This window comes from Acromyrmex echinatior, chromosome 2, assembly GCF_024713525.1.
Source record: "Acromyrmex echinatior isolate Ae372 chromosome 2, ASM2471352v2, whole genome shotgun sequence".
Taxonomy (NCBI): Eukaryota; Metazoa; Arthropoda; class Insecta; order Hymenoptera; family Formicidae; genus Acromyrmex; species Acromyrmex echinatior.
Genome location: NC_141853.1, coordinates 2,479,715 through 2,507,270, shown reverse-complemented (window position 1 = coordinate 2,507,270; position 27,556 = coordinate 2,479,715). Strand labels below are relative to the sequence as shown.

General features: G+C 36.2%; 1 protein-coding gene and 1 long non-coding RNA gene across 4 annotated transcripts in view; one reads left to right on the top strand and one right to left on the bottom strand.

Moving 5' to 3' along the window:
• mib1 (E3 ubiquitin-protein ligase mind bomb 1) overlaps window positions 1-27,556 on the top strand; it is a 427,681-nt gene that overhangs the window by 377,535 nt on the left and 22,590 nt on the right. The gene's annotated exons all lie outside the window — the stretch shown is intronic.
• LOC105145567 (uncharacterized) lies at window positions 20,519-24,610 on the bottom strand. Of its 2 annotated transcripts, none has more exons than XR_015548469.1 (2): window positions 23,527-24,610; window positions 20,519-23,169 (listed from the first exon to the last, which is right to left on the bottom strand). It is a non-coding gene; the product is annotated as an uncharacterized LOC105145567 (long non-coding RNA). The 2 variants fall into 2 exon arrangements; XR_015548470.1 differs by having other exon boundaries at window positions 20,519-23,166.

The window sequence follows — 27,556 nt, the reverse complement described above, 5'->3', positions numbered from 1 at the left end:
CCATTCATCCAACAGCGGCAACTGCCGCTTCGAAAGCGGCCTCGCGAATCAATGATGCACGAACGCTTGTTGAAACATATCCAAAAGCCCGACCGCGACACGTTCGATCGTTTGCCTAGGCAATCAATTTTGCTCTTCCTTTTAATTTGCATTATATTTCGCGACTTAGTGATATTTATCTTTTTTTTTTCTTTTTGAAGTGATTATATATTTAAAAAGTGATTATATATTTTTAAAAAAAATATACACACATTTCTTTGCAGTCCGAAATTTATCTTAATTATTACTATTACTTAATTATTAGTGAAATATAAAATTACATAATATTTTGTAAGATAAAATAACGCAAAATCAATTATTAGAATGATCCAATTAGCAGCAGAAACAACCTATCGACAAATAATTTTGAAATAATTATTAATTTATAATTTTGAATTTGAAGTGCAGGCAAGGGATATTGTCGGCGAATACTCTACTTTGATTTATTTCAAAATCAACTATGCATTTATGGCGTATACGCTCAATCATAATTCAGAACCGCCTGTTTGCCAGGCTGTTCATTCTCTCTACGCCTACATCGTGTCTCTGCCGACAGCATAGATGATACGTACCATATATGACGAGGTCACAGTGAACATTAGGTCATGTCTCGCTTATATTGCCACATTTCCTCCTAAAATTACAATGAATAGTGTACGCATAGAATTAATTAATTAATTAATTAATTAGTTAATCAGCTTGTATAAGTGAATATATAAATAGATGTATACAAAGTGTTCTATAATAATTTGCCATTTTAATGTTTGTCATAAAAATAAACAATAAATTCAAAGCTAAGAGAGTTAAAGACGGAGGTACTCAGTGATTTAATTATAAAACTTTAATTACTTTCCATTGCATAATATTCTCTTTATTTCGAATGGCTGTTTTTGGAGTCCTCTTTAGCAATATCCTAACTCATCTTATCAACTATTTGTTAATTTATATTGCCAAAACTTCGTGACATGTTGGGCTTTCCGTTCAAGAATCCAGTACAGTTAGGAACCTGATAGTGACTCACTCTTGGCGGATCTCTTAACGAAGATGAGTTAAGATTATATTAGGTGTTGGAATTAATTCGTAGCGTTTTACAAGTGATGGGAAGTACTTTCATTAATGTATTTTTTAATGCTCATGTGAAATAAATAACATTCTTTCATTTAAAAACGCTACGAATTAATTCCAACACCTAATAATATTACTCCAAAGAGAGACGAAACGTTCAAAATAAAGGAGATATTGTGTAATTATACAATATCTCCTTAAAAAAGTAATTATAGTTTTATAATTGAATCGTTGAGCATCTCCGTCTTTGACTGTCATTAGCTTTGAATTTATTGTTTATGTTTATTTTAAAGATTGAGAGTATATATATATATATATATAATATATACGTGCATGCATATATATATTCGTAGTCATTGCGCGCCGAATTGATCCATTTTTAAATTTTATATTTTTAATGTTTGTGATTTCAACGGATAATTTTTCTTTTTAGCAAAAAATGATACATTTCATATAATATTTAAATGTATATTTAAATGGATGAAGAAATGTATTAGCTAGAATGAATTTTTTTATACAGATATGAAAATCACAGTGAAAACAAATAAAAAATATACGCATAACATTAAGACGATAAAGCTACTAATACACAAAACAGTTTTATTAATTGCACCATAATTAATGTTAGCGACAAATGCGCAGACGGATATATATCTCAGAGATTAAAGTGAATCGCAAAATAATCCGCTAATCCAAGTCGCTTGAACACTGGCATGATGAAAACAATAAATCCGCGAGGAAGTTCCCTCGGAACGACCAAATAGGCGAAACAATCCGGTTCTCTTATTACAGTGAATTTCTACCACAAAGTGCTCGATTTCATATAATTTATATCAATATTCAACAGAAGAAAGAAAAAACATCAAAATAAATAAAAATAATTATTTTCGTTAAAATTAGTGACTATAAAGACGATATTAATAATCAATCGTTTTTATAATCATAATTAATTTTAACAAAAAAAGTAATTATTTTTATTTGTAATTTCATAATGCTTGCAATTTTCAATCGCTGTTTTAAAATAATATTTATACCTTCAGAGAAAAAGAAATAGTGATGGCAATTATAAAAGTGACATACAGAGTTTTATATCTAGAAAAAATGTACATAGTTATAATAATATAAAATATTTATTCAATTATACATTAATTCTACATATCGTTACGTCCAAGCCCCAGGATTCTTTTATTTTACGGGATTTATTATGATAAAGGAGGGGATATGGAAGAACGCAACGGACACCTTTCTCATGAGTTCATACTTGGAAATGTTCCACGAATCGAACGCACCTGTATAAGCTTCAAAATAAGAGCCAACGAACCATATGATCGTTATAACGCCTAACGAGATTGTGCACTCATCGGTTTTTTATATATGTAGTTCAAGGAATTGAATCTTTTTAATCTGAGAATGGACTTATAGAACCTATGAAAAGTCAGGATCAAATACGAGGGTATTCAAATAACGTCGACAGGTTTCAAAATGAGTTTCGAATTATTAATGGATTGAAAAATAATCATTACAAAATTATTGTATATTAATTATGCTCATTACAATAAGCCTACATATATACTTGAGAATAATCATATAATTCAGTGATATTATATATTGCATAATTGGTATATATATTTTGGATATATTTTAAAACAATCATATTAATTACTATAATATTTTTATTTGATAAACACGTACGAAAAAAATATATTCTAAATATAGCTGAATTCTCTATATAATTTATAAGATTTTTTATTCTATATAATTTGGTACATTTTATCCATTATAATTTAGTACCATTTCTGTTCAGGTTTGTTTATTATAATATTTGGCTTGACTAATACGTTAAGATATCCGTGAAAATACGCATATAATTCTACACTGTATATATATATATATTTTTTTTTTCCTAATTAAGTGTGTGTATGCATGCGTGCATGCGTGTGTGTATGTGAGAGAAGAAGAGGATGAGAAAGGATGATCTATTTATTTTTCGCGATCTTATTTCAGCAATCATAGCAGCAGAAGGAGGATAAAAATTAAAGAAAAATTTAGATAGGATTTCATAATATTTAAATGAATCGGGAAGAAGGGCATGTAGGAAATCAATCTTGGAAATTATGAATCGGATTTCATCCAGATCATAGTCTGGACTGATCATAGGCGTTATTGGGAAAAATAGAACCTGATGAAACTGGAAGAATAGAGAATGCAAGGAATTAGAATTGCCCCAATGATAATTATAATATTTAGGATAAGGAGGAGGAACTTCAAGAAACTCGATTGAAAAGGAAAAGTAGAAGGATGAACAGGTTCAGACGTTGAGGGCAGAGATGTAGAGGGAGGTGAATTTGGAGATGTTTCTTCGGTTAGGACCGATGGAGATGATTAGGTTGTTCTGAAGGAGAGGAATGTTGATGAGGGGATACAGGAACTCGTTCGGATTCGGAAGAAAGGCAGGTGTAAAAGGAAGACTAACAGGATCATAAAGAAGAGAGAAGGGAGAGTTTGAAAATTGATCGTTTAATTCTACATATAATCGGTTAGACTCTCTTTCTCTCTCTCTCTCTCTCTCTCTCTCTCTCTCTCTCTCTCTCTCTCTCTCTCTCTCTCTCTAATTTTAAATTTATCATTTCGTGAATAAAGTAATGATTAAATAAAAAGGGATCGGGAGATAATGACGCAATGTTAATGATTTACGCGGGTCATACTAATAGTATGGATCTATTCACCGATGTTGATTAGAAACCCATCAGGATAGCAAGAATGATACGGATCAAGTCAATCTCGATTGTGAGGGGAGGGGGAAGGGGTTTCATGTACACGTTATATATACACGTACATATAATCTAACATGGTCACACGTACATATAATCTAATGAAATTAAAAAAAAATATGCAGTAATCATTTACTGGCGAATCTACGCCATTTTGACCATTTACGCATGTTAATTTTACGCAATGCATAACGCTGTTTGCGAATGACAACGCATAACTGCATCGCCAGCGTAGCGAAATGATTAACAAGATCGAAATCAAGGAGCGACAGCTCAGTTCGCCATACTGAAAAACGGTAATTAATTTCTTGCGATCTCCGTCGCGCGACGCAAGGCGATGGGAGAAGTTCTACCGAATCCGCAAGTCCGTTTTTATGAGGTGCACATCGGTGCGGAAACAATTAAAGGCGGTAGGATTCAGCTCCGGAGGGAATTAAAGCGAAGCTCAAGTGTGCTGAGATTTCTGTCTTCCCTGAAAGAGAGAAAAAGAGAGAGATTCTTTCGCCGCGTCGATTATCCACGAAACGATCTGAGCTCCGGTACAAAAAATTCCGTATCGATTACATCGACTGAATGTCCGAGAAATAGTGCAGTTTGTCGAACAATTAGATAGTAAAAAGCTGAAATAAAGAAAAAGACCATTGTTTCTTCATGTATACTACGTCTTGCACAATAATAATTCCTAAAAATGTCACAAAGCCCGTAAAGGAAAAACCGCCAAGTTTCGACTATGAAACCATTGACGTCAAAGAGAATCATGCGGAACAAGAGCTTTCTTGGTGTCGTATCGATCAGGTTTTTAGAACCTGGAGACGTCAGAGCATCTTAATGTTCTCAAAACACGTCCGACTTGCTTGGCAAAGATCTAAGCCGTACCCCTGAGATTTCGTATTAGCTGCGCAACGCGAATATCCTCCACGAAACCCAGACAGCTCTATGTAGGATTTAGCCTCTCTCGCTCTGCGGCGCCGGGTTTCGATGCTTGCCGAGCACTCGGATGACGTCCTCGAGCGAATGCAAGTCCTGCGGGAGAGCCAGCTGGTTCTTGTATCCGGAACGCCCAGACTCACTGGTACAGAGCCAGCGCAAAATAGTCTGCAAGTTTTCATTGGAGAATCGAGTTTGCACGTTATCGATCATCAGACGACCCAGGTCGGGGACAAAGCGTCCACCTGGTTGATCGTTTTCTCTCAGGAGGAAAGATTATTCGCAACCTATCGACCCCGAGGAGCGCGAGCTTGTAATTCATTCAATGCATTTAAGTCGTTCAGTGAATTTCCTAAAAAAAGGATCGTAATATATATATTTGATAGTGCTCGATATATATATGAACATATAAAGATAAAAGATTTTTTTTAATCTCAAAGAATGATTTATATATATATATATACAGGGTGTTTAATAAGTTTGACAAAGTGCTCGTGTGTAAATAGAACGGACTAAATTGAGTCGAAAAGTCCTCTATTACTTTGCAATTTTCTTTTAGATACCCATTGAGCACAATATCAAAAATTGACGCATAAAATATCTTTAAGAATTTTTGTTAAGAAACATCTTTAAAATATTTCATTAAAAATTCTGAAAAAAATCTTGAAGTTGTTTTATGCGTTACCCCATTTATTCGACAATCTTTAGAATTAATATCTCGTTTACTATTGCGAAAATGGCAAAATGGTAGAGACTTTCCGACTCAGTTTAGTCCGCTCTATCTACACAAAAGGGTTTTGTCAAAACTTACCGAACATCTTATATATATAGTAAAATTCGATTTTCTACTTATATAACTATAATCAATTTTTATGTTCGGAATTCATATTCAAAGCTTAGATACAGAGATCCATAAGGCTACAAATTTATAAAATATTTCAAATTTATAAAATATTTTGCAAAAGAAATAATGTGACCCTATTGAATCCACTCAAATTATCCCTCCAGACGATGGATCTATTGAATCCATTATGATTGTTTAGATAATGAAAGTTCAGATGAGTAAAAATAATTCAGCTTTCTCTGTGATTTATTATTAAAAAAATATATATTATTTAATTCATTATTAATTCTTAATTCTTATATTATTGTAGCAATTACTGTTTTACATGTAAATATCAAACAATTCAATTTTCTTTATATTTTATTTGCATAAATTTGTATTATTCTTATTAAAATAAACTTAGTATTCATTCTTTTTTATATGAGCTATATCATTTTGGTTCCTTGAAATTAATTAGTGTCTTTTAATCAACATATAATATATTAAATTTGTCTCGCTCAGATTTGCAGCATCAGTAATTGTGTTACTAATTTTGACGTTAACTCCAGAGGATTAAAAGAAAATCTATTTTTAGAGATGGATCTGTGAGTGCAAAAGAAAAACCGAAAGTTTTAAAACGTAGATATTCTGCAAGTACTTTATATAATATTAATATTTAAATTTTTTAATAAATTGAGTTTAAAATTTTAATTTTTATAATTTTATAGCGAAATAAAACGAACTCATTTTGTATTATAACAATCTAATTACATCAACGAGAGTGAAGTTTATCAAAACTGATGATTAGTAAAGTACATTTCACACAATTCGTGTCCGCGAATTCAAATTAAACCAATAACAATTGTTTTCAAATCACCCCGCGGGATCGGGTGGCGATAGACAGACCGACATCGCGGACGGAACGTATCGCCGTGTGTATCCATCTGGATCAACCCTAGGACCCATCTGGGATAGATGGTCTGGCTCTGGCTGCGTCAGCTCCGGTAACGTCGTTACCGCTATCGTCGTAATCATATTTTGCCGTGCAAGACCACCCCACCAAACGAGATTACGCCACTGACGGTAGGATAGCGAGGAGAAAAAGAAAGAGAGAGAAACTGAGCGGAAAGGGAACTATTAAAATAAAAAGAGAAATGACGACGAGGGAGGAAAGAGAGAGAGAAGGGAAAAAGAGGGAAAAGAGTGAAATAGAACGGGGCTGCTCGTATTCAGCAAGGAAAAGGAAAAGGGGCAGCTTACCTTTGGCTCTCATTTACATCGACATTATGCATTCAGACCTCATGTGCCTTAACCCGGCCATGCGGACTTGATTCAATCTCGCGAAACGAGCTGTGAGGTACCGCGACGGTGCGCACTTCGTGGTCGTGGAAACGACGAAGAGGCACGTTGTGCACGATGCATTCGCGACATGCGCATCCGTGTCATCCGACGACGAGGCGGAATTGGATATTTTCGAGGTGTTCGCGATCGAATGCCAGCGCCGAACGTATCGTCGTCGTTTATCTACATTTGCAGGCGATCGTTCCGCGTTCGTAGTCAATCGTTCGTCGCGTAGTCGCGTTCTTTCCGAGAACGTCGCTATTTCACCAGTACAGAAAGAACGGAATTGTTGCAATCCCGACGTTTCCGTAAAGATTGTGATGGAAATAGGAAGAGAATTGATTTAGGATGCTCTCGACAGAGGTAAAAAATATCTGCTGAAGTTATAATGATGCATTGTAGTAATTTTTCTTTTTATATAAAAAATGTATTAAACGCTATACGATTGAAAAAGAGAAAGTACAGAGATAAAATACAGAAAATAAAAAAAAACAGAGATAAAATACAGAGAATAATTGAGAAAACAAAAGTCGAGGAAACTAGCTGTGCGTGTAATTTTTAAATTCTAAAATCTTTTTATTTTTGTGTGTATTTAGATAATTTTTATCTCAGAAATATGACTGAAAGTAATTGGGCGCGCTGTTCCTGCACTGGACTGCTCTAGAACTCTCTTTCTCGCGCTTTCGACAAATATCAAACATATATTTATCTCACTTTCAAGTTTCAAAAGTGTACTCTAGTTCAGCCACAGAAAACAGACCTCATATGAGATAAAAATATTGAGATAAAAATGATTTAAATACATATAGATGTGTTATTATATCACAACATCTAAGACTGTAATTGGCATTTCTCATACTCAGTTTTTATTCATATAAACGATCTAATTTTATGTTTTACTTCTATTTTTTTATATTATATTTGAAATATAAAGCTTGGAATATATATACTATATTAAGCGCGTTGTTTTGCTGCGAAATGAAGAAATTGTTTATTAACAGAAAATCACATGTTCTCTCCCCCTCCCCCTCTCTCTGACTAATATTAGATATTTATCTATCTCTTTTTTTTTTGAAAAAAATGAAAAATTCCCCGATTCAACGACGATGGTGAAAGGTAATTCGATTACCGTGAGAGATCCATTCGTTCGTAGCCGCCACTTTGTTGTTTACTTTAAGACCTCCCCTTCTTTGCCTGCTTAAAATGCATTGGCTCGTGCATAGCGCATCTATCGGGCCAGCAACATTTGCTTTGCATAATTTTACGACCGAAAATTGATAATGTCATTTCTCGCGGTACGCGACGGTAATCGTTATTTCGTTCTATCAGACACGTCGACATTAATTAGAGCTGCACGCGCGAATTATCAATGACTGTACGCCATACTAAACGTCATTTCGCGGAACACTTCGTCGATCGACACAAACGAGTGTAAAGCTGCGTGGAAAGCGAAATAACGGAAATAATTAACTAAATGCTATGCTAAGAGACTGTTTATGTTGTTTTTATTAACATAAAATTACTATTAAATTTACTTGTAATAGCACAATACAAAACTATATAGAAACAACAATAAAATGGAAATATTTTAATAGTTTTTTTGGCAAAGTTAGTATCAAGAAATAATTTTATTAGCAAGTATAAAAGTCAAAATTACGAATATAAAGTGAAATATAAAAATCTGATCCGTTTAGTAAAAGAAAGCTATATCTATTCTATATATTTTTATAAATTTTACATATTTTTTATGTCCTTACTCTCTCTTCCTCTATTTCATGATGTTCCGTGTTTAGCAGATGTAAGCGTTAAGGCATTGCGAGTTGTAATAAGCGGTGTCTTCTTTTACGATATCGCAAGCTCCCGTGAAAATTGCTTGTTTTCATAAAAAAGAAAAAAAATAGAAATGGAAAGAAACGTTGAAAGATGGCATATCTGGAGCGGAGCGTGCTAGAATACAGGACGAAGAAGGTGCAACGAGCGTATAAACCGGATGTCCCGGGCTTCCACGGACAGCGTAATATTGTAAAGCCGATTTCGCTGCCCGCATAGGAAAAGGGCGGCGACGGCAATGACGATGGGCGGCAGAACGGTAAAGCCCTTCTACATACGCGTGTTTGCTCATGCGAATGTGTAAGTGGAATAAATTTCTCAGCAACAATTCGACGACGATCCCGCTCCAATCGGCGGATACGCGCGAAAGGATCCTTCGCTGGTTGCACTGCGGTCTCCGGGACTTAAACGACGATCCTCGCTTTATCGGGATCTCGGCTGACTGATGGATTCGGCCCCATTCTGCTGTCGCGTTCTGCCCCAAATCTATTCCGTTTTATTGCCCTTCTGATACATAAATTTTTATTCAATTTGATTTGCCGCCATTGCTATGGTAATAGGACAGAAAGGGGTACACACACAACTTCGCTTTTCTCGAAGTCCCTCTCTTTCTGTCTTTCTCTCTTTCATCTTAACTTATTCTTCTTCTCTTTTCTCGTCGTTGTTTCCTCGATCCGCTTCCATCCTCTTCTCCTTTTCCGCGATCGGCGTTTACTCGAAAAGGACATTTCGCGGCTTTCGCTCATTCCAAATGCGCCATTATGGCTCCTTCCATTACGGCGACCTTCCTGAGGAGACGACGTTGTATTATGCGCATTAAAATCGTTCGGATTTATGAACTGATGTTTTTTGTAAATGATTCTTTTTCAGATCATTTTCTAGCCTTGACACTTGTGATATGGAGGAAAGTACTTTAATTGGAGGGACGTGTACTTTTTAGCCACGTTAATTACTTTTATGATGACTTTTCCTTGATTAGTAGAAAAATCTAATTTTTTTTATGTTACAAAGAAGAAATGACTTCACTCAGTGCGAAGAGCTTTTTTTATCACACGATAATTCTAAAAATTACGTTTTATTACCGCTCACGTACAATTCTATTAGGTGTTGGAATTAATTCGTAACGTTTTTAATGAAAGAATGTTATTTATTTCACATGAGCATTAAAAAATATATTAATGAAAGTACTTCCCATCACTTGTAAAACGCTACGAATTAATTCCAACACCTAATACTTTCTCGTAAGTTTTGTTGTTCGTTTTGTTATGCGTAACTACTAAAAGTACACAAAGTTCATTTTGAACGAATTTTTAGCGATCACTCCTGTGATAATATTTGTGTCGTAGAGAAAGTCAGTTTTATTGATACATAAAACTGATTTCTCGTTCAAGTAAGCAGGAATATATTTTTTTTTATTGAACTAACTTCTTTTATTGTACATTACAATTGAAATATGACAACATTTTATTGGTTCATATTGAAAAAGTAATTAGCAATAAATATGTATTTATCAATAGAAATCTATCAATAAAGTTGGTTTTTTTTTTAATGTAATTAACATTTTTTTTATTAATATTTTATTAAATGATATATCAAAAGGAAGTACTTACTATCTTTATATTTTTATTCTTTGATTATAAATATATTTTCAATTATCTTTTTCGTATTTGTTAATATACGTTCATTATATAGAATACGTTCATTAGAATCTTTCAATTCTACTTACGGTTATTGCTAATTAAGACTTTATTAAGATTAACATTTACACATATCGAAAGAAGCATTTCTTGTGCATCTTAAAAAACGGGGCGCGTTTTCCCGGCTGATCGAGGTGTAAAGAGTCGAAGAATCTCACGGAAGATCGAATTTGGATCAGTGCCCATGAAAAATCCACCGCGATCGTCGTCGCCAGGAAATTCCGAGATCTTTCGATTTTCACTGCGAAACGGCGCGGCATAGGGGTGTCGGGGTGTTTATCGGGTCGCTGCTGTCGGATTTTTGGTATGCGGTTCACGAAGAACGACCCATCCCTGGCCAGCCCAGGCTCCTACATCGCCCCGCGGCTCTGACGCGCAGCACGTGACCCGTGGAACTCCCGGAAAGGCCATAGACAGGGTGGCGAACAGCGGAGGGTAGTCGGAGGCGCGAGGGAGGCTGCACGAAGCGGCACGTGACACACATATTGCCTACCTTTCGGGAATCTCGAGCCAAAAGGCTTCTCTCTGTGTTCCTACCGCGAGAGACGTAGTATGATAGAAAAACTAATCTTCAAGATTAAATCTCTAATTCGTGCCCACGGTTTTCTCGCAAAGATCACAACGGCCGATAGCGACGATAGACCGAGAGGCATTTGTGTGAAGAACCATTTTTTATCTCACGGTTACCGTGAATCAGTCAGCTTATTTTTACCATGATCAAGATAAGGAGAGAAAGGAAATAGAATAAAATGCAATATAAGGTATCGATTTCACAATATATGTTCCCTAAAGATTAAAGGTAACCAAGAAATGAATGAATTTCATTGATGAATCTATTGGTAACCTTTAATCTTTAGGTAATTATATATTGTGAAAATGGGCTTAAGTATGTTATATTCGAAACTTTTTTAAAGAAATATATGTATATACTAGGATGGTTGTTATTTTAACAATTTTTTTAATTTAACCGAGACATCCTCTAAAGTAGTTCAATATTCTCAAAAAAATAAAACCAGATTTTTTTCAGATTTTTTGAATAATTTTGACCCATATATCGGGAGACAGAAAAACACCTTTGTATCCCTTTGTGGACAAAATTCGACTGACGTTTTGATTCTTAATCAATTTTAAAGTTTCTTTTTTTAATTTGCTCGAAATTAAATAACCTAAAAGCCCATTTTACATAAATTTTTGCAATCCAAAGAAAAAATTGCCGTTCCAATGAAGTGAGTAGAAAAAATTGAAATTATAACGAATATCGGATTGGCAATTTTTACTTTTCAAAAAAAACGTGGTGAACTTTTTATCAGACTTACCTTGTATATATAGAGTATAAAATAAAGTAACAATCTTCGGAGTTGAGTTCCTCACACCAAAACATGAAAAATTAATTTATATGAACATATGAACAAATTCACCACTCAGAGATATAACTCAAAATGTTTGCAGAACCAGTTGCATAGTTTCCACGATCCTCTGATCCCACGATCTAAATCTTCTTATAGATTTTTAATCTGTGGAGACATTTAAAGTTCTTTTACGAAAATTACCAATGAAAATACGCTACGCCAACACATCTTCGATGTGCTTGTGATACCATTTATAATTGCCTCGGAATCATTGAAAGAGTGCGACAGTCCATTATGGAAAAAATGGTTACGGTTGCCATGACCAAAAATCGCCCATCAATATATTTTTTTAACTATAGTTTCTTACAATACAATTGTGATAACTATAAGAGTGGCATATCTTAATATGGCTGTAAAGATATGTCCATCTTATAATTATCACAACTTGCAAATGTATTAATGGGCGAAAATTATCATTATTTCTGGCAACCGTACATTTTTACTGTGATGATCCGATGTGTTCAAGCGTGTATCGAATTAAATGGGAGATACTTCGAACATTTGTTATAATTAAAAATTGGAAAGAAATAATATTAAATAATAATAAATATTACTTTTTTATTTTTTCTTATTAATAAAATTGTAGTTTGAAGACATATATTTATTTAAACTTTTTTTCACATTTTTGATATGGGAAGTTCAATCCCAGAGGTTTGTTACCTTATTTTAGATACACTCTGTATCTAGTATATAATTAAAATAATGTATATACATACATAATGTCCTATTTTAAATGACGACCTTAAATATCTTTTGAACAGTGAATTTTACACACGTTCTCTACAATAAGCCATCCGTCGATTAGATGCCTTGGCTAATGCCGGCAATATTGTAACTTTCAAGTCTTATAATTCGAAAAGTACTTAATGAAAAAGAATTTTGAAAAGCTCTCGAGGTAAGCCAGAGAGTAATGTAATGAAAAATAGGAGATTCCATCTTAAAAATTCAAAGTGACCTTGCCCTAACCTTAACAACGCCACTCAAAGTCAAACAAAAGGTACCTTCTTATATCCCCCTTAAAGTCATAAAACTTTTATCTGAAATATTTTTTTCTAAGGCACATTCTACAATAAGCCATTAGTAATAAATTAGAAATTAAAAGCTAGAAATTGATCAATTATAGTCAATTATTTTTCTCGCATGTAAAACAGAAAAAAGAATAAATACAAAAAATTCTTCTCTACTATTTCACTTGTGCATTTTTGTACCGTACGACAAAAATGTGCAGGACAAAGAAATCCTTGGATCTCTCTATCCTACAGTCAATCAACAGGCTTGAAAAAATTTGACGACAAAAACGCACAAATGAAATAGCGGCCTTTATTTTACTATCAATTTGTCGACTTCGTAGTTATTTATTAAAACATTTTTTATTAAAATTTATTTAAATCATAAGCAATACAAGCTATTGCAAATATAAGATTTGCCAAGAATTATTTAGCTTTTCTGGAATAATCAAAATAACCAAAATTTGAAATATATGAAAGAATAGAAAAAAAAAATTAATAACGGACAATGATATAGAAATCGTTTAAAGATTAAAGTTCTAATGAACTGAATCTTTGCGAAATAAGTTTACGAAACGAATGTTGATGATTCAGAGCGACGCGACGATCGTACGATAATTCGTCAGAGAGAGATGAGAAATATCGGATGGTAAAAGCGTAATTGAGTTTGTTCGACGATTTTACTTTTTCTGCGGTACGTCGACGGAAACTTGTTTTCCGATTAATCAACGTGTCACGGTGTATCTTTCCGCGGTTACCTTACGTCCTCGTGCCTTCGAGTTACGTGGCCGCCAACTTTATTCCATTAATATCGTCCGCGGCTGTTGACGCGCGGCTTTTTAGCACGCCGAAACTTCGCGCAAAATAATTATTCTCGCGTTGCTTTAACACATTGCAAAACATCTCGGCTCAGTGTTCTGATTTAAAAAACCTATTAAAAACCACTACACGATAACAATATTCTCCCCTCTGTTTCTTTTATTATAAATATCATTTGTTTAAATTAGCGCGAATTACAAAAATTCTAACGGTACAAAAATATTTATGATCGCATAATAATTAGAAGAAATAATTTTGTATTTTACTAAGTTATGTATTTAACGTTTTTTTAAATAAAGGAACATGGTAATTAAAGCCCAAACATGAAATAATATTCAGAATCGCGTGGCCAGACGCCAAAGCGCCTTAACATCCGGCAACGTTCCTTACATTTCTGAAACGCACTTTGTCGTGTTGCTTAAGTTAGGAGCTGTTCAACTGAGATTCCGTAAATATGTTTGTACATTTTGTTACGCTTAATGCAAATTATTATCTGCCTAGTTGTTTAGCTAGTTGTTTAGCACGCGTAAGTCTCTCCTTTTCCTATTGATTACAGGACGCGATCTATATTTTATTTTGCGATAATGACGATGATGGAGAAATTGAGTTGCTGCAAAGCGCAAACGAACCGAGTCTATAATTTATGAAGAAATAATGAACAAATTAAATCGAACGTCATAACTTATAATATGATCAGCAAAAAATGCAAGACATTATTTAAAATCGTTGTTAAATTATCTCGGGTGGCTGTTCTATATCCTTATTAAAATCGTATATCAAGGTAGGAATAAAAATTCCCAGTAAAGGTAGAAGATACGAGATAAGATTCGTTATTAAAGTACGGAGTATAAAGTGAATCATGCAGATTGCGAACCTAGCGGACTTAGCGACCCTTGCGCTCTGCAACATGCATTTGATGTTGTAACCGTGGAAACAATTCAAAGAAATAACGACTTCGCGAAGAATAGCTTGGCCAAAATGAAATCATCTTCGATATTGTTGAGGAAAACAGGATGATTACGTCGGTTCCCAACATGGCTGTCGAGGCCGGAAGCGTATTATTAAACGAGTTTACGGATTAAATATTGAGAGCTGGGCTAGAGATTTGACGAGCCACAATTTAATCCTTCTCATAATGTCGTATTCTATTAACGGTACACGAGAGTCGATGTGCAAACCGGGATGAATTTTCTGCGCGCGATTTACATGAGAATATGAAATATGCATCTTTGATTCTCTCTCTTCCTTTCTTTCTCCATGATTAAAATATCGAATCGTCTTACTGCTTCCCCACGGACAAAATAATTTTCCAAGTACCGAATTTTGAGTACCGAGCTTAAATCTTCAGCATAGCTTGATATATATACGTAATTTTTTGCATAAGTATATAATTTTATTACTGCAAAAATTTAATTATTTTTTTTACGAAAACATTTTGAACATAATTTGTACTTCCGTCAGTAAAAGAGATATCATTTTTCGCGTCACTCCTATGTGAATTCTAAAAAGATTTAAGTCATACGTAGCGGAAAAGCTTGCGCATGTAAGTTGCGCATTAAATTCTTTGTAAAAAAAAAATTGTTGAAAATGTATCTTGGAAAAGAGGAGACGGACGCTTTTAGATCTTCGAAACGTTACCGTGAAATTTCTGTGCTTCGAATTAAATTCTCAGCTGAAAATTAAAGCTTTTACCGAGCTTCCCGAGGTTGTGCTTTAATATCGCAAAACATCGCGCGAAATAGCTAGTTTACGTCGTCGGTTAAAGGGACTATTGCACCCGCGAATGTACAAAAGTTCCTTAATTAATTGAGACTGTCGCGGCAAGTCATTATCGCGATATTAGTGAAAAATTCGGGGACTCTAACTTGCGTTACGCGCAAAGCACCGGCGAAGAGTATTATATCGCTATACCGGATTTAATACGAGACGCTCGTTATCAGTCGCATATTTTGAGAGATTTTCCAGGCTGCAATTTTGTATCGTATTAAGCCTAGAAGAGCGACACTATAAACGATACCTCGTAAGGTTTGCATCAAAATTTAAAATCGTATTCTGGTAAATTTGATGTACGAATCAGATATGTATCAGTTTTGATAAATTATTAAAATGAAAATAAATATGAGTAGATTTAAACCTTTATATTCTTTAATATCCAACGAATTACAGTTAATCTCAAAGAAGAATAACGTACTAGTTATATAATTGTCGCTGAAGAAAAATCGAGGTACATCACAATAAAACAAAGTATGGGGAAGAATAAACTGTCGCTATAAAAATTGTACCACGCGACAAACTTACCCTGTCACTTTTTGTCTTATGAAAAGGATGGATAAGAGGGAGAACGAGTCGCGCACCACTTTGTTATCGGATGCATCGATTACGAAGGCTGAGCATGATAAAATATGGGTCGCGAGCCGAAGACTGCGAACGAGGGTGTGAATATAAGATTCATACGAGCCACCGTCATTGATCCTTATGCGTCGTTATAATTCATCGAGAGCCATTCGGGGCATTCGCTCTGAGATATTACCGGGATAAAAACTGCAGGAAAAAAGTATGCATAATAGTAAGCATAATAGTAATAACATTTGAAAGTATTTATTGTTGTTCTGGAATAAGCCTTGTAAAAATAAGAGAACAAGAAGAATGAGAACGAAGAAAATATGCAATCAAAAATTAAAAGAGGATACAATAACAATAATAATACTATTAATCTTTGCCTCGTGTAGTTGGGCAAATTAATATAATTATTGATAATGTATTATATGCAAAGTATTATATCAAGGCGTTTATTTTTATTTTTAAAGAAGTTTATATGCTTTTCAGCAGATCGGCGTGTGTTTTGTTACATCGATAAAATCTTAAATCTTAAACAAATTTTCAAAACAATTAATAAAAGATGATGAGAGTAGCAGGTATACAGATAAAGGGAGACGCGCGAAAGGAATTCTGACCAGGGCGATTACGGAGACAGACAGGATCGTCTTTTTTTCCTCGGAGGGGAACAAGGGATACAGTAGGGTTGAATCCGGTTGGCCCGGGCCAAGACAATTCAATAAGCTCGGTGGAGTGTGGATTTTTCTGATTAGTCGGCGAAGTTGAACGGGTGGCCGTGCGTGATCGTCCTGCCGAAACGTTGGCGGCCGCCGCAGGAAGAGCTGCGCTTACTTTAAAAGTTCAAACGCGCGCCTCGAGCCGCTCGGCTATTCGTGTCATGCCTCGAGAAGTGCACTCAACGCCTCCAACCCGGAGGGCCGAGTTTCAATCGGTGTCGAAGCGCCGCTTCGTGAGCCGCTTGCAGTCTTTGAGATTCCATCGAACGCCCTATCGAACGATTTAATTGTGACATCGTCGCCTCTCATTTGAAATCCCATACAGTGTAATCGTGAAATCGATACAATTAATGACGAGGAAAGTGTTAAAGATGGTTAATGGAATTTTTATTCTACGTATAAAATATTTTATGTATCTCAAATTCTTAAAATCGTATAATCATAATAATATTACACATAGTTATTAAAGAGGATGTTTTGTCACTAATTTATGGAACAAATTACACTTTATGATTCGGTATTCCGAAGAACTAACTCATTCGACGAATAATCAGAGTGTCCTTGCGAACGCGTCTCGAGATGGTAAGATATATCGAAGAATCAAAGGATAGCTAGAGAGAGGACCGAGGAGGTAAGCTTGGAGAGTTAGACGGCGGCTCGGCTCCAAGAAACTAGGAAAGCTGACGTTTCGCTTACGTGCGGAAACTGGCAAGCGCGTGGATATATTCTCTCGTCTAGATAGATTTATCGAGCGAGCATCGAGAGCTCCCATTGAAAACGACGAAAATTGAACGGACGTATGCAAAAAAAAAGGAGGGTGAGAGGAAACTATCGCGATGCGCGCGACGTGCATCTCAAGTTTGCACATTTTATCGTCGCCCTCGTAATACCGCAGTGGGCCGGTTTTTTCGGACGCGTGCAAGATAATCTCGACGAGAAAACGCGTTCCGTGACTCAATCTGGAGATCATCCATCCGTTGACTTTGATAAACGAACGCGGCGCGGGCGATTCTTCCTGTAGGAGTTTCCGAAAGTCTGGTTTGGGAATATCTTTGAAATTCGCGAAGGTGATCCGACATTAGTAGTTTAATGTCTGCGACATTTTGTCGAAACACTGACATTCACATAATCCTAACATAGAAGAGGACCAACTTTTGAAAAATTAAATTTACCTAAACTGTGAAACAGATTGTGAGCAACACTATACATATTATCACGCGTATTTATTTATAATGTCTTAAGATGGTAATATGGCCTTCTGATTGGTTCGTAACTTCTTAAGACTGTACTTAAGATCTTGAATTTAAGACGATCTTGAATATAAGATCTAACTATACCGGCCGTATAGAAAACCCATTTCGACGCGCGATATACAGAATCAGAATATATATAAATTTACACAAGAAATATGTATTAGAGCACTAAATCTCCGTTTCAAGCGAATATATAATATATTTTTCTTATTTAAAAAAAACTCTTGTTGTGTAAAAGATTGTTAATACTTAAACTTAGTTAAATTACTCCTAAGAATTCACAGATTCTGGAAAACTTTTTAATAATTTTACTCAAATAAGAATTATAACTTACAAGACTTCATATACTTGAATATATGTACGTCCAGCTTGGAGGATCTAGTAAATGGCCATTCGAGCGAAGGACGAGGACAGGAAGAGAGACTTGTTCACGGAATGAAACATGTCGATATCGAAATTTGGTTAACTACCAGTGTTCGCAGCCGCAACGACGGACGGTGGTCACTGACAAGACAGGAACGCTGACAATTAATGGGACGTGGGACTTAATTAGTACAATCTCAACGGCGTCCACCTATTCGCGTCCTTTCTCGTTGTATCCCTAAATACCGCCTGTTACGGAACATTCTCGTGGGGATAAGGTAATGTTCTCTCGGAAACCCGACTAAACGTAACTCTAACAAAGCCTACATACTGAAATCTAAATTATTGAAACCTTTCATTGAAAAGATAATGTCTTATAATTAGAGATTTTTTTTATTTGGAAAAGTGCTACACTTATTATATGATAAATAGGATATTCCAATCGATATCTTCTTCGTCTGTTGTTTCTTCGGCTTATTCAGAATAAGAATTGGTAAAAAATTTCGTATATTAAATCATAAAAGTAGACAATGACTTACGGTAAAATTAAACTTTTTTCTTTTTGTCTCTTTTATTTTAGATTTCAATTAAACTAAAATAATTTCAACGGCATAATATATAGATCAGAGATTATTTTTAATGATAACATTATGAAAAGCGAGAATATACCTTAGTACTTTTGAAGAAAAATGCAATAATATTTCTCCCTTTCGCAATAGAGATTTCAAAAATTAAAATTAAAGAGAACGAGGGCATTACTAATCCCTTCGTCTCCTCCCTCTCTTTCTCTTTCTCTCTCCTCACCCACGCTAGCCACTAATTGAACCAGTTTGATAAGGTGTCGCGCACTGGAGTCTTCCTGCAGTCCGGCCGTATCGCGTGAACGCGTAACGGTCGCTATTCCAATCGTCATAAATTGTCGCGGTAAACGTGACGATCGTACCGAACAGGCAATACCCTGCGCGATTCTGTCATTCGACTCTCGTAGCCGCTGCTGGATGCTGCGTAGCCAACGAGTTCCTTCTCCCGGGACTTTTGACCACCGATTCGTCTCTGTCATGTTGCGTTATCGATCTATCGAAAACGTGCCAAGGTTGCATCCGAGCTATCCGTGATTATCGCGAAACGTCGCATAATCCGCTCTCTAAATCCTCTCTACTGCCTCCCAATCCTCGGCAACTTGATGACGTCTTTGGGGTGACTGGTGCGCGTTCCAAGTTCAACTCTCAGGTAAACGTTGATCTTTAACAATTATAGTCTCTAACAGAAATGAAAGGTCTCTTACAGAAATGAAAGGTAACTTTCTAATCCTTGAAAATTTACAAGCAATTCCCCAGATTTCTAATTGACTTTAAATTAGGATATTTATATAGATATGGAGGAAACTGTGTGAAAAAGAGTCTTTTTTTTTTTGAGAATCTCTTTTAGCAAATTCAGTACATTCGTTTAAATGCGTTATTACTCGACGGTGATTAGCATAATCAGGCTACTCGTGTAACACGTACGGCAAATAGACAAAATGCGACGGGCGATGCCAATTAGCAGGTGCCGACGTTAATGCAAATGGCGGCATTAGCCGATAATACCAGGAATAATATTATTATTTCACGGCAATAATATCAGCGTAATTCATTCGGCTTAATCAAGAGCATTACTGCCACGAGAAGCGCAAATCTATTTTACTGTCGATAAATTCGTGCACATCTATGGAAACGTAATGTACTACCCAATGAACCCCGAATCAAATCGCGGCATTGTTCGCCAAAATTCGTGAGACCGAACGTTGCACAAAGTACACAGAATAATCGACAAATGATGTAAGAAGATTATCGGAAATTATCGGAAATACATCTATGTAACAACGCTCTCTTTCTCTAAAAAATATATATATTAGGTGTTGGAATTAATTCGTAGCGTTTTTTAATGAAAGAATGTTATTTATTTCACATGAGCATTGAAAAATACATTAATGAAAGTACTTCCCATCACTTGTAAAACGCTACGAATTAATTCCAACACCTAATATATAAATACATCAACATCAGAAAAATGAAACAGCAAAATTTAATGATACTTACAATATGTACATAATAATTAAAGCATTCGGTAAATAATAAGGAATAGTTCTTCAAATATTTAATAATAACAGCCTTAATAATAATAGTCTCATTATTACAAGGCAAATTGTAACTTCACATTCACCTATAATCGCGTTATTTACACGGTGCGCTTGCGACGATCAGAATACGCTCGTTCTCATTACGTGAACCATAGTCGATCTCACCGTAATCACTGACGTCACTGGCCGACTATTGTTACAACGTTACGACCAACACTGAATCTTTTTTCCGGACACCAAAACCAAATATCGCGTGTACGATCCTGCAACGTGAGTTACAGGTTACACCTGCAGCCGAATACGTCACCGATCGTCGTGCAATCGGGCACCGGTCGGCGGCCCGCGCACCGGAAATAGATTCTGTAACCGGAGAACTTATTTCTGGAAACATGGCTGCGGTTGTGCTTGGGTCCTATTTCGGGCTCGAAAACAGCATCCAGCCGCATGCGTCTTCTTCCTCGCTCGTTCACCCATTTTCTTCCGTGTCTCGCCTTCCTCGCCGCTGCAATCAAATCGAACGATTGAAAATCTGTGGAAATGAATAAAAATCTGAATTAGCGGTTAATTGCTAATGTAAAAGGTAATTTTGCAAAAAGATAAACTACTATAATAGCTAGTAATAATTAATTATAGTTATCAACTAGAATAATATGAGAGGAAAGATATGAAGAGATACGAGTCCTCTGTCATCGCGCTAAGACGAAGAACTTGTGAGAGGATAATAAAAGTGGTGACCACATGGTAGCGGCACCAAAGCCATAAATAGAGGCCGCGGAAGACCATATGTACGTGGAATGATGCCTGGGCCATATCGGCGTCGGTTACGCGAAAGCAATCTATTTCTGGCGGCTGGCTGCTCCCAAGATTTGCATCGCAGAAGACGCAAGACCGCAAATTTTATCTTTACACCATTTGTTACTGACTCTTTTACGCGGCACTATTATCCTGCTCCGTCGTTATCCTTCCAGTTCTTATTCTTATCCTTGCCTTTTCGTTCGTCACAAGTCTCCGTTTTCGTCATCGACGATAAATCTGGAAATCTCTCGATTCTTCAATAAAGACGACTATCGTCTCCCGACGATTCACCAGGACGCAGCTCCATACTTCTTTACATTCCATACGTCACATTCACTATGGGAAGTAAGGAAGCACGGAACGGTCGCCCGGTATTACAAGCTTAGGTCGTCCGAATGCCGATGTGCTCTCAAAGATCCTCTCTTCTTTACTCCAACTGAGACTGCTGGATCCGAACAATTTTTCAATACGACACTTCTCGCAACAATTTCGTTTCGCGAATACACCGCTGTTACGTAATTCATCCTGAAAGATCCTAAAACACTCTTCAACGAGGAATACCTGGCGCGCTGGGAGCGCCTGTATTCAATCGTACCCGAAAGGTCCTCTTGACTTAACACCTGATTTCTTCTGAAATTATTACTAAATGGCTGAGAGAGAGAGAGAGAGAGAGAGAGAGAGTTTCTCGGGCTGATTTCCTCGAGACTTCAAATCCTGCCAACCCGGATGACCGCTTCGGACTGAATGCTGCCAAAGCCTCGAGCACGATCGCTTTGGAACGAGCCCTCTAAAAATGGCTGCACAGATCCCATTGGTCTCTCCTCTCGAGTGACGACGAGCCGACACCCTCCTCGTCGTGTGCAGATGTAAGCTTACACTCGAGACGGCTACCACACGACGGCTCGGCTCGGCTCGGCTCAGCTTCTCGGCTCCCTCGCGTAGCGCTTCGCCGCGCCAAATTTGTCTTTACCCGAAAATAGTCAGTCCCACGGCTGCCACCACATGGTGTGACTATTCCTGGTCCAGACTCGAGTGATAACTTACCCAGGCCTCTGTCTCATTTCTCTCCTCCTCCTCCTTTTTCATCATCATCTTCTTCTTCTTCTCCCCCTCCTACTCTTCATCTTCTTCATCTTCGTGCTCTTCTCTGTTCTTTTCTACTTCGAAACTGTACAAAAGCGTGCACGTGAGCCCTCATGTCTCTTAGTAGACACACAAACCAAAGGTGGACATTCAGAACGGAGTGGAAAGCTTCGTTGTATGACACAATATTAATTTCTTAGGATTTCCTATTCATTCTCTCAAGTCTTTGGTAAAGTTAAAAATCTTATAAAAGCGTTCTTTTTATCAGAGTTTCGTTTTATAACTAATTTACAAGATTAAAAATTCCTGCAAAAGAGAAAAGCGATTAGTTTTATGAATTTCTCTTTGATGAAACATCCCGCGCGTAACTCAATATTTTTACCTCCCGTAATTGAAGACATGACTGACACAAGAAAAGTTGTAAGCGACAGAAATGAAAATCTCAAAGAAAACCACATTTTGAAATATTGTTTTATTTACTTAAGAAATATATACTTTAATATTTTTCATGTTTCTTATACAAATGCCTTCGTGATTGAAATTTTCCAACAGCGCTATCGTATTTGACATCTAAAGACTTCTTCATCAAAAAGTGACTTTTTAAAGATATCACGTCAACAGCTGTTGATATGTTAATTCTTCAATTTGTCGTCACCGACTGCACTTAGCTACCATCGGGCTATCTGACGTAACGATATGCCGCGATATTTCGGAGGTGGAACATTTGGCAGCTGCCATTGGCGACCAAATAGACGTCTAAATTCCGATGGGTCTCCTCATATAAAAACAAAGTTGCCGACGTTATTCTCGAGATACTGTCGCATCATCAATCGTTAACACGTTATCAGCAACGATCAACGTCAATGACAATGTACTCTCGCAGGTTAAGTCCGGATCGTGGGCAACCATTAACAACGATGATAAATACAGTGTCGTAAATGCACGGGGGCTGAATTACAGGATTATATATCTCGTAATATTATTTATAGAAAGATATGCGCGACGATAATGGCCGCTGGCGTGCGGCCAGCGATTCTACGATTTGAGTATAGCACGCAGCGCGACGATTAATTTCAATTTTACTTTACGTTGTCGTTGTTTATCACCAATCGATCACCTTGTAATCACTTACCTCTCGCATTAAACAACTGATGAATCTTCTAGTATAGCGCAAACTCTCCTCGAGCTTTGCCAACGAAACGCGGAACATCGCGTGGAAATCAGACTTAACTCTCATGAATGAGACTTAAGCTATGGGATTAGCGCAAACTTGGTCACACTATTTGTGATATATTGTCCCCGTATCATCATGCTTCGCATACATCGTTGCAATTCGGCCAAGAATGCTGTTGATGATGTGATACCGAAATACATCCTGACAAACAGCATCACCGGAGCGACGTTGCGAGTCCTCGACTCCCAAGTGGCGCGAGTCCAATTTTCGCGATGCAGGACGGCAGAGAAAAACGTTATAATAATTCTTATTTTAAGATTATCTTGATATCCCACTTTGGATTCTATAAATTTTACGCCCAGAGAAAAACGTGGTAGCAAGTATAAACAACTATACAAGTTTTATATGGTAGAATTAATGTGTATACGTAGTTGAATAAATTATACTCACGCACAAAAAATATGAGCTCTATGTCAACACAATAGCTCATATTCTTTTTACGGTTGAATATAAATATTTGATAGTTGCATTCCTTTACAGAAATATAATACTGCCCAATTTATTACTGAAAGACAGTAATTAATTATTTTAAGTTAATTATTTTAATTAGAAATATCGAACTTTTAACACTTGAAATAAATAATTAATTACTGTCTTTTAATATTAGTTAATATTAGATTTCTGTAAGGGATAATACATTAATGAGTACATTAATTCTACAATACATATAACATTTGTATAGTTGTTACCTTTATATAGTTGCCATCATATATTTTTTTCTTTGAGTGTATATACTCAGTGTTAAATAAAATGCCGATCTCATCAAGAATAATTTTCCAATAAGCTTTTGTATTTTATTAGAAATGCCAAGATGGATTTCTATCATTTGATAATTACCAGACTTCTCAAGTACGTAATAATTTTACATTCTTGCAGACAAATTTGTAATAGATTTGGCGCCACTGAGATATTAATATAAAATATTAACGGACAGCGATAATTAGAAACTTGTCACCTATAAGCTTTCCGACACGTTACAACACATCTTGCTCCGTGTCTAGTTTGCAGAGATGCTCGTAAATCCTCGCGTAAGTTAAATATCCAACTTATCTCGCAATATTAGCTGCTTGCACGTCTGTCAACGACAGATTCCTCGGTGAATTCGGAATTCCATTTTTCCCAGGGAGAAGTTTATAGGAGCATTCGAGCTGCATATCTCGCATGCACGACATAAACTTACGGTGTCACTTTTACCGGGCGACTTTCGGAAACGAGGAACTTGGTCGCGACGGCCGACTCGTCGGCGTCTAAAATTACTGGCAGCCGAAGACGTTGCATATCCGCGAAGTCGACGCAGTCCGGTGAGCCATACGAAACGAGTCTACACGCTAATGCCGTCCCTATTTTTGGGCGTCGTCATCGTCGTCGTCGTTGTCTTAGTCGTCGTCGTTGTCTTCGTCGTCGGCGACAGCGTCATGACAGAGATGACTATGAAAGACGCAAAAAGAAAAGCAAACGAGAAAACATTGCTATTCTTTCAGACTTTACTCTCGCCGATTATTTGAAATGAACAAAATCCACACTTGAATAAGTAGTTATATAAGTTAAATACTTAAGTTATAATCCTGAAATTTGATAAATGAAACGATAAAGCGAAGCGCATCTTTTAACCAAAAATAATGTCTAAAAATAAAAAAGAGATCTTTTTTTCTTTGAAAAATATAGAAAAATAAAATTGCAAAATATAATATATAATATTATTACTTTTTAAATAATTTTTAAATAATATTATTAATTTTCACCCGAAAGGCAGAATGAATATTGAAAACGTACAAAATCTTTCGAGAGTTCTTGTTGAATAATTCATGTTTTAAATAACTCATCCTTCGAATAAAATCTTATTCTGCACGTTAGTTTTAACTTTATCAGAATTTTAATCTAAAACTTATTAATTAACGTGTCTAACATGGGATAAGTTGTGAAAAGAATGATGTCTGATAGAATTTATTCCAAAGGAAAATTTATACTTGAAATTTTTGTCAAGGAACCACTCGACACTTGATACACCCTTGCATCTATCGCCGAAGCAATTTAATGATTTTAGGATGCGGCACATCGCTGAGAATAATTAAAGAGAACGTCATTTCCTTCGTTCACCGAGGGGAGAGAGGAAGACGGGGAGCTTTCCCTTAGCCGAGGAGCCACAGCCCCCGCCGCTCGTGTATCGGGTTACGAGTTCGTCGTTGAAAATAGCCTTTACTTGCGTACTAATGGCGAAGACTCGAAGTAACCCCGGCTGAGATACACGGCGCAGGTCGAAAGCCGCGCACTGACTCTTTTCTATATCTCAAAAGAATTCGGTTGGATCTCATCTCGCGCTGATAAAAGAAAAAACCGCGGGAAACCCTCGGAAAAGAAACGACCGTGAGTTGCGGCTTTGCAACTTAATTATCGCAATTTAATTATCGTTGTTAATTTAGAACAGAAAAAAGTGAAATCCCATCTCGCTTAGAGTGAGCATGGTCTTTCACGATTTTCCACGGTTTCGTTACGGGCTCCTCGATGTCCAAAGAAAAATCACATTCTTAAACTCGACACGCAAGTAATTTACATGCTAAATACACCCTCTTTTCTTACGAAAGATGACACACGCATACATCCTATCTCTTTCTTTTTTCTTTTTTCAAATACGTTCTTTTCTCCACCCCTCCTCTGCAATCTCTTGTTGCAATTTTATTCTTGTGGCATTGAAACAGCCGCCGGCGCTTTTTCGCGAATAGAGAAGACCATGGCGATAGTGCGGGTACCCATAAGAGATTTCCAATGCCACTTTGGAATTCTATGCGCGGCCGAAGGGATGATATTTACTTACATCGAATCATGCCCCGAAATTACTTTTATCCCCTTTAAAGTCACGAACGTTTCACTTGCAATCTTTCAAGCCGGCAAGAATTCGCTTGTTACTAGATTGAACGCATTCCCATGCAGGCTTCTCTAGAATTATTTTTAGATATCTAGACGTTATTTAGGAATTTCTTGACTTCTGACATCTAAAAGAGCTTCCGTAATACATATATTGCTGGAATACAACAATACTTTTCAAATATTCGATTTGTATTTATAATCGCATGAGAAACTTTTTAACTTTTGTAATTAAAAAACATGCAGCGGAATAATTCAATAATTTGTTTTTTTCGAATATCTAACAATGAATTTTATTTGCGACATTTTCCAACATTTTGTGATTGGACAAATCTTCAGCAGTTATAGAAAATATTGTACTAAGATTTTGTCTTCTGATAGAATTGAGATTAATGTAAGTTAATTCTTTCAAAAATATTTTTTGCGTTCTTTAAAGATACAACAATTGTTAAAGATATCAATTTCCAAGTACTTCTCGTTTTTTTTATATAATGAGATATTTTTTATATATCATAATTTTTTAATTTTTTCTGGGAATCTTCACGAAATATTTCTTGCTTTCTGTGAGAGAGACAATTGCAATTTTTTCGTTTTGCGAGATTCACGTTATCATCGAAATCTATATAATGCATGTATGTACGTGTTTTAAAACTATTGTCTTCAACGGACAAATATTTTAAAGCAATGTCAACTCACATATCCTGTTACGGAAGTCAGAAAAGTTTCACTTTTTATTTGTTACTTGGAGACATAAATGGATCTCGATTTTGATTCTGACGAAGAAAATGCTCTTTCAAAATACTTCAGAATATACTTTCTAGTTCATATTATGTAGATTTTTTGAAACTTCCTATATGCAGGAAGAAGCGGAAACCGCAGTAGGAAGTTGGCGAAACGCAAGAGAGGAAAACATAAAGGGCCCGAAGGAAGCCGCTTTTCAGGCGTCTAGGAAACCCGTATAAGAAACCTAGAAGCCACCCTCGGTCGTGGGGGCGGAACGTGCTCGCTTTTTGTCTTGTGACAAATCTATGTAACTTTATTCGAGAGCGTCGCGAGAGAAGTTAAT